The sequence below is a fragment of the Pongo abelii genome, chromosome 4 (genome assembly GCF_028885655.2).
Source record: "Pongo abelii isolate AG06213 chromosome 4, NHGRI_mPonAbe1-v2.0_pri, whole genome shotgun sequence".
Taxonomy (NCBI): Eukaryota; Metazoa; Chordata; class Mammalia; order Primates; family Hominidae; genus Pongo; species Pongo abelii.
The window spans coordinates 69657721-69669460 of record NC_071989.2 but is presented as its reverse complement, the minus strand read 5'-3'; the positions used below and the strand labels follow the sequence as shown (position 1 = coordinate 69669460).

Sequence of the window (11740 nt, the reverse complement as noted above, 5' to 3'; positions counted from 1 at the left end):
TGGATAGATAGACAGTAGTGGGATTGCTGGGTCAGATGGTAGTTCTATTTTTAGTTTTTAAAGACACTTTCATACTGTTTTCCATAATCGTTGTACTAATCTACATTCCCAACAATGCATAAAGAGTTCCCTTTTCTCCACATAATCACCAGCATGTGTTATTTTTTGACTTTGATAATAACCATTCTAACTGGGGTGAGATAGTATCTCATTGTGGTTTTGATCTGTATTTTCCTGATGATTAGTGATGTTGAGCAGTTTTTCCTAAACCTGTTAGCCATTTGTTTGTCTTTTTAGAAATGTCTATTCATGTCCTTTTCTCACTTTTTAGTGAGATTATTTGATTCTTTGCTGTCGAGTTGTTTGAGTTCTATGTATATTCTGGATATTAGTCCCTTGTTGGATGAATAGTTAGCAATTTTTTCCCCATTGTTCATGTTATCTCTTCATTCTGTTGCTTGTTTCCTTTCCTGCGCAGAAGCTTTTTAGTTTAATGTCATTCCATTTGTCTATTTTTGTTTTGGTTGCCCCTGCTTTTGAGGTCTTAGCCATAAAATCTTTGCCTAGATCAATATCTTGAAGTATTTCCTCTGTTTTCTTTTAGTAGTTTTATAGTTTCAGGTCTCGTATTTAAGTCTTTAATCCATTCTGAATTGATTTTTATACATTGTGAGAGATAGAGGTCTAGTTTCATTCTTCTGCATGTGAATATCCAGTTTTCTTAGCACAATTTATTGAAAAGAATGTCCTTTCCTCAGTGTATGTTCCTGGCAACTTTGTTAAAAATTGGCTGGCTGTAAATACTTGAATTTATTTCTGGATTCTCTATTCTGTTCCATTGGTCTATGTATCTGTTTTTATACCAACAGCATAGTGTTTTGGTTGCTATAGCTTTGTAGTATATTCTGAAATGTGTTAGTGTGATGCCTTCAGCTTTGTTCTTTTTACGGAGTATTGCTGCTATTTGGGCTCTTTTGTGGTTCTATGTGAATTCTAGGATTGTTTTTTCTATTGATTCAAAGAATGTCATTAGTATCTCGATAGGAATTGCATTAAATCTATAGCTTACCTTGGGTAGTATAGTCATTTTTAACAATATTAATTGTTCCAATTCATGAGCATAATATGTCTTTCTATTTTTTGGTATCCTCTTCAATTTTGTTCATCAGGGTGTAGTGTAGTGTTTTTTGTTTTGTTTTGGCTTTCGTAGAAATCTTTCACCTCCTTGACTAAATTTATCCCTGAGACTTTTTTGAAGTTATAAATGAGGTTGCTTTCTTGATTTCTTTTTCAGTTAGTTGGTTATTGGTGTATAAAAACACAACCGATTTTTTTATATTGATTTTGTGTCTTGTAACATTACTGAATTTGTAAAATCACGTCATCTGAAGTAGAGACAATTTGGCTTCTTCCTTTTTTTTTTGAATTGGAATATCTCTCTGTCACCCAGGCTGGAGTGCTCTGGTGTGATCTTGGCTCACTGCATCCTCTATTTCCCAGGCTCAAGGGATCCTCCCACCTCAGCCTCCTGAGTAGTTGGGACTACAGATGTGTGCCACCACACCTGGCTAATTTTTGTATTTTTCATAGAGACAGGGTTTCATCATGTTGTCTAGTCTGGACTTGAACTCCTCGGTTCAAGCGATCTGCCCACCTCAGCCTCCCGAAGTGCTGGGATTACAGGCTTGAGCCACCACACCTGGCTGACATCCTGTTTTCCCGTTTGGATGCCTTTCATTTCTTTCTCTTTCTGGAAAGAGAAAGTCTGGCTAGGACTTCCAGTATAATGCCGAATAAGAGTGGTGAGAGTAGGTGTCCTTGTCTTACTCTAATTCTTAGAGGAAAGGCTTTCAGTTATTCCCCATTCAGTATGATGTTAGCTGTGGGCTCACCATATATGGCCTTTATTATGTTAAGGTATGTTCCTGCTATACCTAATTTGTTGAGAGTGTTCATCATGAAGGGCAGGGTGAAAGGGATTCTTTTCTGAAGGGGGTTGTGTCACTCAGTGTCTGATGAGGATACAGAAGTCAGTGTTTGGTGAGAGATAGTAATTTGAAGAGGGAAAATTTACTATAAAGAATTATTAACTGGCAAAATGTGATAAACTACAAAAGGGGTAAATTGCATGCTAAATAACACAGAAATAGCAAACATAGGGAAGAGCTGCTACTTCTAGGACTGAGGGAGGATACACAAGAAAAGAACAAACATGGAAGGGTCTTTCACACCTCAAGGCTGAGATTCAGACCTTGTTGGAGAGGGTGGTGCTGTGGCCCGCAGGACAGAAAAGTTATTTGAGGTGCCACAGGCCAGGCCTGATGAGTAGGGTACTGGCTGTTGGGTGCCAGTGGATCAGCACTGTGGTCAAAAAAGTGCCTTCTAGGGTGCTGGAAAAACCCACTGGAAGGTGGTCACCACTGGGTCTCCTGCATACTGCTGGCAAGGACATTGCCTGCTCTGGTGACAATAAAACTCAAGAGGAAGCCCTCACTAGGTGCTGGTGGAACTCACTGTAGGGTGACTCTCCCATACACCACTGGTGGTGGCCACAGGTAACAAGAACCAGGAAGAATCAAGAAGGAATGCTCCTTTATTTGCTATACCTTGTTTTATTTTATTTTATTTATTTATTTTTTTGAGACAGTTTTGCCTTTTTTCCCTGGCTGGAGTGCAATGATGCGATCTCAGCTCACTGCAACCTCCACCTCCCGGGTTCAAGTGATTCTCCTGCCTCAGCCTCCTGAGTAGCTGGGATTACAGGTGCATGCTAATTTTGTATTTTTAGTAGAGGTGGGGTTTTACCATGTTGTCCAGGCTGGTCTCAAACTCCTGGCCTCAGGTGATCCTCCTGCCTCTGCCTCCCAAAGGGCTGTGATTACAGGCATGAGACACCGCATCTGACCCCTTTACTATACCTTGTAGTGTCTCCCCTACACTCTACCAGCAACAGATGACATTGCACTGGCTGACCGAGGAGCCAGATTAGTATCATGGAACAGGACAAAGAAGGGTGGATTTGGAGCGGAGAGGCAATATATTGATAACTGTCTCGGTAAACTCCTTTGGCTTCTTAGCTTCCACATGCATCATTTTATATATATTTGAACTCTTTATAACACAAAGTCAACTCTGTTCTTCAGAGAAGTGCAGAGTTCTCACCCCTTTCCCCAAATGAGGAGACACACAGTTCCAACAGTCATCGTAGTCTCACCTGGCTGTCTTAAATACTCCTCAAATCAAAGTTCCACTGAATATTCTCTTACCTAAAGGCTAAATTGTAGAGTTTACATTCAACAACTTTCATAAAATAATGAGGACAGAAAAAGGAAAATGGTTAATATATACAAATACATGCATATACATCACATGCAAAGAGGAAATACACAAAACTGTCAGAATTCTCAGTTTTGTAATTGATTGAGAGGCCATAGTTGGTATCTATGGCTTCCTTCTTCTACTGCCTATTCTATATTTCCATTGCCCTTAAATGGTCAGGGTTCTTTATCTGGGGAGTGATCCAAACTTTCATTTCTAAACGGCCTGAATCCTCAATAATCCTGCCCCCTCCTTTTGACTCCTGCAGTTTCCCATTAACCTTTATTTCACACCTTGAGTCCAGGTTCTAGGGAGTTAGCTAATATTGGAGATGACGCATCTGGTCCTAGGCAGGTGTCTGGTGAGATGGCTGTTTTTCCCTTTGGTCCTGGTCCTTGGACCTCATACATTGCTGTTGAGCCATTGCTTGTTTCTGTCTGCATGGCATATTTATCTCAGGAGGCTCTTTCCACTGTGTTCATGTGACACTTGAGGGAGCTGCATCATTACAGTTTCTTGCTTCTCCAAAATGCTGGGGTGGAGGGGGAAGGGCAGTGGGGTGGGGGAAGAGGGATCCAGAATCCCCGCACAGACTCCTCTGGCTGGATGCCAGATGCAGCCAGTCTTTCCCCCATCTCTGTGCTCCTTTTCTGGGTGGTGGTAGGGTGAGGTGGGAAATTACTTTTTTGTTGGTCTTGGATACTTTGCAAAGACTTCAGTACATTTTGTTAGCTTTAAAGGTTTAGTTCTTAGCACTTTGCCACCCTGGGAAATCAATGCCAGCAAATCCCATAGAAGAACTTGTCTGCTTTTTGCTTCAATTTACCCGTCCGCGAACACAATAAATAAAGAGCTGGCATTCTGCTTATAAAAGGGTAGTATAGTAAAAAATGAAGAAAATATATCTCACAACTCATTTCCCATCTTTTAATAAATAGTGATAGATTTAAAATAGCTAAAATTGAAAACGATGCCTATTTGAAAATTTACTAAGTAATTACATTCTAGCAGTTATACATGAGATATTTATTATATATCACATGTACTATAAATCTAATTATCTGTGGTATAAATAGACATTCCTAACCACTTCCTTTTAAGCATTTTCTCTTGAACTTTCAACATTTGAATTGGATTCAGAACACGGAACAAGCACAATTCTTAAAAGTGTCAGACATGCTAGATTTCTTTCTCGCTCCCATGGAAAAAGTAAACATAGCATAAAACACTCATCAAATTTTAGAAGTTAAGAATGTGCTTTTTGTAGTTTATCCTAGAAAAATCCTCAAGTTATATAAACTTTTAGATTATGAATGAGTTATGGTCATTTGGAGATGGCAACAGAGCAACTGGCAGGTTCCAGAATTTATATACAAAGGTGAAAGTCTTTTTGAAACAACCAGAGCTTTCTTTCAAGTCTAACTTCCTGAGTAATTTATCTGAGAAATTGTGAGATGCCATGCAGGAAGACTTTCAAAATCATCCCAATGTCCCTCAGTCAATCTGGTTCAAATATGCAGAATTGGAGGACAGGTCAAGAAAGCAGACGCTGAAACAGGAGGAAATGAAGTCGGCTTATTGTGAACATGACTTTTTCCCATCTAAAAAAAGATGATAGTTTACATTATTTTGAGAATTGTGGAGTAGGAGAAGCAGACCAACCTTTCATACTGCTGAAATATAATTTTCCTGGCCACACATCTTCCTCATTAATTGTCTCCAATTCTTTACAAAAGAAAAAAAAAAAAACCTTCCTACATTTTTTTCTATTATAAAATAATTTCATGGTTGTATTTACCAAATGTTTAAGCATGAATGTGGTAACCAGTGAAAACAGCTTCATCTGTGGTGGCATGAAATGATGAAAAAATAAAATATTTTCTCTTTTTTTTCTCTGTTTTTATTCTCCATCCACATCAACTGAAGGGTAGCTAGAGGGTTTTGTGCAGAAGTCTGAGTGTCCCTTGTGCCAGGAGAGAGTTAAGATGCTTTTGTTACCTAGATCTGTGCTTCTGGAGCTACTTCACTGGATTGATGTTTAGGGAGGACTAGAAAGTTGAAGGGGAGAAGCTGAACCATGGAGGGTGCTGGAGTGCTAAGATCCCTGATTGTGGTACCTGTAGATAAATACAGTGGCTTTGAGAGGCAGAGCAAAGACTCCAGTGGAGTCTGTTATTCAGTGAGCAACAGCATCACCCATCATGGAATAAATCACTTGGGGGTGGACAATGTATTTCAAGGTTCTGTGATTAAAGATTGTGGGACAGACCAGAGGCCCTTCCACAAATAGATTTCACAAGCCTCAGTCTTCTTATGTTGGTGGGTGGGGTAGATGGTGGCCAGAGAATGACTGAGATTCTATCAACTCAAATGGGAGAGGCTCCTTCAGTTGGAATTAGATATGTAAAAGGTAAAGAAATGCGGTATTTCATGTACCTGTGGATTGTGAAACAAATTCACGCTCACTACATTTGTTTCAAAAGCATAAATAGGCCCTGCCTTCTGCCTTTATCTACTCTACACATATAGTATGGAACAGTATGATCAGGCCGATATAAGACCATTTCAGGTTGCTTTTTGAGCCAGAAGATTAAGTTCCATAAAAAGTAAAGAAAAGTCAACAATTTAACACAAGAAATGTTTACCGACTAACTATTCTATGCTAGGTCTGTGAGTATGAGGAAATAAACGTGACATATCCCTTGAGAAAGCAGAAATAATCCAAAGAATTCATACATACACAAATTATTAATTACATCAGTAAAAAGTCTTTATGATGGGTGTGGCCAGGTCTGGGGCTGGAAGGCCCACCTCAGCATTGCAAAAGAATTAGTCTTCAGTCCTGAAGCTCACAGAATTTGCTAACCTATTACTTATGGGGAATATACCCCTGAAGATCATTCCTTGAAGAAAAAATACACATTTCCTTTGGAAGAAAGTAAAATCAGAAATCTTGAGGGTTCTCTCAAAGAAAGTCAGATCTGTAGTTCTAACCAGTCAACTGAACTTAGTTGAGAATGTTAATGTGCCAGAGAAACAAATGAATGCTCACCTTTCCAAGGAAGATAGTAGAAAATAACCCGCTTGACTATCTTCAGCTGGAAAAAAGAACTCTTTTTTTTTTCTGCGATGGAGTTTCACTCTTGTTGCCCAGCCTGGAGTGCAATGGCGCAATCTCAGCTCACTGCAACCTCTGCCTCCCGGGTTCAGGCAATTCTCCTACCTCAGCCTCCCGAGTGGCTGGGATTACAGGCGTGCACCACCATGCCTGGCTAATTTTTGCATTTTCAGTAGAGACAGGGTTTCACCATGTTAGTCAGGCTGGTCTCGAACTCCTGACCTCAGATGATCCACCCACCGCAGCCTCCCAAAATGCTGGGATTACAGGCGTGAGCCACTGTGCCCGTTCGAAAAAAGAACTCTTTAATCCACTATGCCTAACCTTTTCCTCTCTCCTTTAGATTTAAATGATTAACTTCTGATAATGCTGCAGACATTTTTTTTTCTGAAAGATTTGTTAATGAATGGATTCCTTTTGAAAGAAGTCCAGGCAAGAGCACAGACAAACAGAGAGTTCCAATGATGACCAAATGTGAAACATACTACGGTATATAAGAATCTTCTAGAGATGTTAAGTGTAACACCAAGATCAAAGCACAGGGGACTGACTGTATCAATGCATTTCCCTGCAGAATTTAGGACTCTGTAAAGTGAAGGGCAAGTATCATATAGAAGAGGAAGGACGCTGGGAAGAGCCCTAATTGCTGACGGGAGAGCCTAGTCCAGCTCTGGTCCTTCACTGGTACACTGTGAGATCTTAGGCAAATCACTTGCTTTTCTGGGCCTTCATTTTCTCATCTGGAACCGAGGTAATTGAATTAGACCCTTCTTTAAGTCCTAAAATTCCAAAATCTCCAATGCAGGCACATATTAATATTGTACCAGGTAGCCTTTGTCCTACATTGAATTGTAGGTATAGTTTGCGCATATTTGTCTCCCATCCAGAAGTCTGCAGATTCACTAAGGAAGAGTCAGTTAAGGGCCAGTTGGGGGATTTGAAGGATTCAGAGCTACAGGAACTATTCTTTATTCCTGGGTAACTCTAAGCCAGAAGATGGAAAAGCTCACCTAAAATCTCTGCCATCAGGTGTGTGGGTGCTGTTGTACTAGGGTGTGGAGAGAGGAGAACGTCTCAGGAGACCAGGTAAGGGTTCCTATGATTGCAGAACCAACCAAAGAGCCTTGGAGGCACCAATGACGATGATTTTCTCTAGTTCTTCAAAAGCCAGGCACTGGGCCATATTATTTTCTGTGAAAGAAAAGAAAAATAAGTGAAAATGCTTCACAGAATATTTTATAGCAACACACTTCTCAGGATTAATTAATAGTTTTAGAAAATGGAGGGAAAGAGCTCGTCTGTGTAAAGGTTTGAATATGCACATATCATCTTGGAAAAAAAGAGACTGTTATTCTATCATTTCCACATACATGGTTTTGTTATAAATATAATTGAAAATTCAAGTCTTTCAAAAATAGAATACATGGGCACTGGAGATTAGGTCACACATAATCAAATTCTAAATTTCTTTTCCAGCAAAGTTGTCCCTACTGAGGTCAGAGTACAACTAAGAGGGGATGGTGGGCTAAACGCCAAATGAATGACAAGGGAAGATTTTCAGGCAGGGAGTCATCAGCCTTGTCACATGCTGCTGATATGAAAGGACTGACCACTGGATTGAGCAACATGAAGGCATGTGACCTCAATACAAGCTTTTTCTGTGGTTGGAGTGAGATAAAAGAGAACAGGGAGAGAAGTGGAATCACCAAGTGAGGACAACTATTTGAAGGAGGTTTGTGGACCATTTGTTGTTATACAGAGGGAACTGCACAAGGGATTTTATGATGAGGGAAGAGCTCTGTTTGAGAACTGGGTGTAATTGCTTTTGAGGCCACAGAGAGTCACGGTTCTCTGTGATTTAATTATTCAGGAAAGAGGCTTCCTAGAAAGATTACACTTTCTTCAAAGAAAGTCAGTTTCTCTCATTTGCATGTCTCTCATTTCTAAGTGACTTAATGAAAATTTCTTTCCCCACTAACTTGAGTTTTATATATCTTGTATTGAGTAGACATAAGAAGTGCTGGTTGGCCTGATTTGGTGCAGGACAGGATCCCACAAAGAGAACAGTTTCAGCCTTATAATCTTTCTTCCTTTGACTTTCTGTGATTAGTTTCCTTAGTGTCTGGTAACAGCTCTGGTTCCTTTGCTGTAGCGTGGTGAGACTCATCTCTTAGAACAAATTGGTTCACAGGCTGGGGGCTGGTGGACAGGAGGGATGAAATCATTGTTTTGCTTCAATGTCGGTTCTCCCCTGAGAGGTCTTTCACAGCAAGGGAGTCTATATTTTTAGAATTAGCATGTTCTGTTTCAATGTTGTGAACATTCATTTTAAACCTACTATATTTAGTAGAGGTTTAATTACCCAAATTGGGAAACTAGTTTTAAACCGTCACCTTCTACTTGGTTAATCAAAACAGTCCCCACCACCAGCAGGGGAGACTGGCAATTTCAGTCACACAGCCACACCTGGTGAGAGCAACTGACAAAAGCAATTCCATTGCCTGAGTTCAGCATCTTCAGCACCCATCCAGCCCTGTTGTAGCCCCTCTTTCTTTCAGTAAGACCTTCCTGCAATATACCCTCTGTGGGCTAGGGCTGGGGGGATGTGTCTGCTCTGATGTCTGTGGGGAGTGTCTTTTCTTCCCACACAAAAATCGTGATTATATTTTCCAAAATAGCACTCAGGAAACAGAATCTCTCCGTGGCATTTACAGATATGTGAGATGTTGAGGAACTGCGGTCTGAATGATGAAATTTCTTGGATTTTTCAGCAATGTCATTTTTTCCTTCATTTACTCACTCACTTCTGGAAGGGCCAATCTGAGAGCTGGGCTGAGGAGTCCAAGGTTGATGCAGTCATGGATGAGTCTGAGGCAGGGAGACCACTGGTGGGAGAGTGGGCAGTGCAAACTGACTTTAAAAATACTCAGATACAAATATGAATTTTGCATATTCATTCAGTCATTTGGCAAATATTTATTGATTAGTTATGGGATAAGCCATAGAGCCTGGCACTAGTTTAGTAAGAGAGATACACAGGAATGGAAAAAATTATCATAATAAATGCATAGTTACAGAGCAAGAGTTCTGAAGGATCATTTTATGGGTATGTGTAACAGGAACCCGATGTGATTGATCAGTGAAGCAAATTGGCACTTGAACTGAGATCCACAATGGTGCTTCCCAAACTTTATGTGCGTATGAATATCTGGGGATCTTGTTAAATGCAGATCCCTGTGCTGCTTCTGGGGCTTGGGGAGGAGCCTAAAATTCTGCATCTCTAATAAGCTGCCCTGTGATGCTGACGCTGCTGGTACCAAAGATTCTAAAGGACAAACATAACGGAAAGCAGGGGTTGGGGGAAATAAGTTTCACAGGGAGGGAACAGTTATACACAGCAAGAACATAGTCTGCATGGTGCTCTTCTGGTCCCTAACCACTGAGGCAAAGGTCAAGTAATTGCTCTACCTTCTTCCATGACTAATTGGCAGGATATATTTTCCCCTGACAGGACATTTCCCAACTTTAAGGCTGCTCTTTATGTTTACTTCAAAATTCCTTTTACCTCTTGTAAATATTGGGATTTCCATTTAAAAGGTCAGACGAAAGATATGTCTTCTACCCTTCTCCTTAGAATTTGCCAGAAAACAAGGACAGAAATATGAATTTCACATTTGATAAACCTTGAAGACTAACTCCTAAAAGATAATATTTGGAGAGGCTCTCAATGCAGTGAAGATCAAATATGGGTGCAGAAAGGCTCCTGGAGGGAGTGCTTGGGAACACAGATCTCAGATAAAGCTGGCAGGAAACTGTTTTCCTAAGTAGATGGCACTTTGAGGGCAAAACCAACCACCCCTTCTTTGGAATCCCAGGAAAGGCAGGTACATGGAGGGTAGGGCTGGAGCATCCCTTTACCCCATTTGACGTCACAGGAAAGTGGAGCAAGCAGAACTGCAGAAAATGTGCAGAAATGCTACAATCAGTCTGTGTCCTAGTGAGGCAGGGTAGAGGAGAGAGGCTGAATTGCCTCCTGCTCTGTAGCTGCCAATGCCTGTTGGCTGGAGAGAGGTAAAAATTCAAACAACACACACATATAGTCTTGTCATCATGAGTTTGTCCCTGAACCAGGGAGAATTCTTGCTAGCCTGGAACTGCTCATCTCCTTCTCAACAAGACCCTGGACCACTTCCAACATCAGGAAGAACACACTTCATTTAAAGATGAGTAACAAAAAGGCAACTAGCGCAGGATCTACACAAATAAGTTACAAGACAAAAAGAGGAAGAGGTCGGGGGAACATAAGGAATCCTCGCCAATAACAAGTTGCCATTAAGAAGTAGAAAATTATGACAAAATAAATGTCTATGAACAATGAATTTAATGAAACAATGAAGAGGCTCGAAGCAGAGCAATTGAGAGATCGGGGAAATACTAGCACCACCACAGGAGGAAATGAAACAAGAACTTCTGAAGGTCGGGAAGGAAGCAGAAGAGAAAAATAAAGCTACCATGGAAATGCAAGCATATTGTAATAAACACTAAGAAGAAACACTGCTGACCTCACAGTGAGGAATAGGAGGGCAACATTAAGACACATAAACAAAAGATACAAGCAAAATAACCAGAAATGAACAAAGAGTGAACTAGAGAGACCACGAAAGATACAGAAAACAAAAGAATTGCAACATATGCATTATTTGTATCTTTTAAGAAGAAGTCTGGAGATATTACTCAGTAAAACTCTTTAGAAATAAAATAAGACTTGAATCTACAAATGGAAAGGGCATACTGTAGCTCAGAAAAAATTGATACAGAATGATCAACATTGAGAGGTATCCAAGTAAACATACTGGCCCTCAAGGCCAATGAAAAATTTTAGAATCCAGGCAAAAATAAAAAATAAGAGTGAAAAATTAAGTTGGCGTGATAACAAAATAGACTATGTAGTGGAATATCAAAAGCAAGAGAACGGAATACTAACATAAATGAGAGTACAACATTTCAACATATTACCATAATAAGTTTAAATTGTCTAATTCACCTATTGACTCAAATTTACAAAAGAGGGAAATCAAATTATTTGTAATATGCGAGATGCATCTAAAACAACAAAACTCAGAAAGGATAAAGATAAAAATTAGGCAAAGCAAATGCAAAAAAAAAAAAAAAAGGAGCAGCTGTCATAACTATGGTTGCATTCAAAACAAAAAACATGAAATAAGACAAAAGGGGAACTTGATAATAATAAAGGATATAATTCACAATGCAATTCAATACGATAAATAAATTGGCATGGAAAAC

General features: G+C 39.9%; 1 protein-coding gene across 2 annotated transcripts in view; it reads left to right on the top strand.

Moving 5' to 3' along the window:
* The first annotated feature begins 8086 nt into the window (after positions 1-8086).
* The window catches only part of PDE4D (phosphodiesterase 4D), a 1542529-nt gene continuing 1538875 nt past the window's right edge, over positions 8087-11740 (top strand). The window contains exon 1 of one of the 2 annotated variants that reach the window (XM_054555584.2): positions 8087-8168. The gene's annotated coding sequence lies outside the window, so the exon portion shown is untranslated. The remainder of the gene's footprint in view (positions 8169-11740) is intronic. The other variant, XM_063724112.1, reaches the window with a different exon arrangement.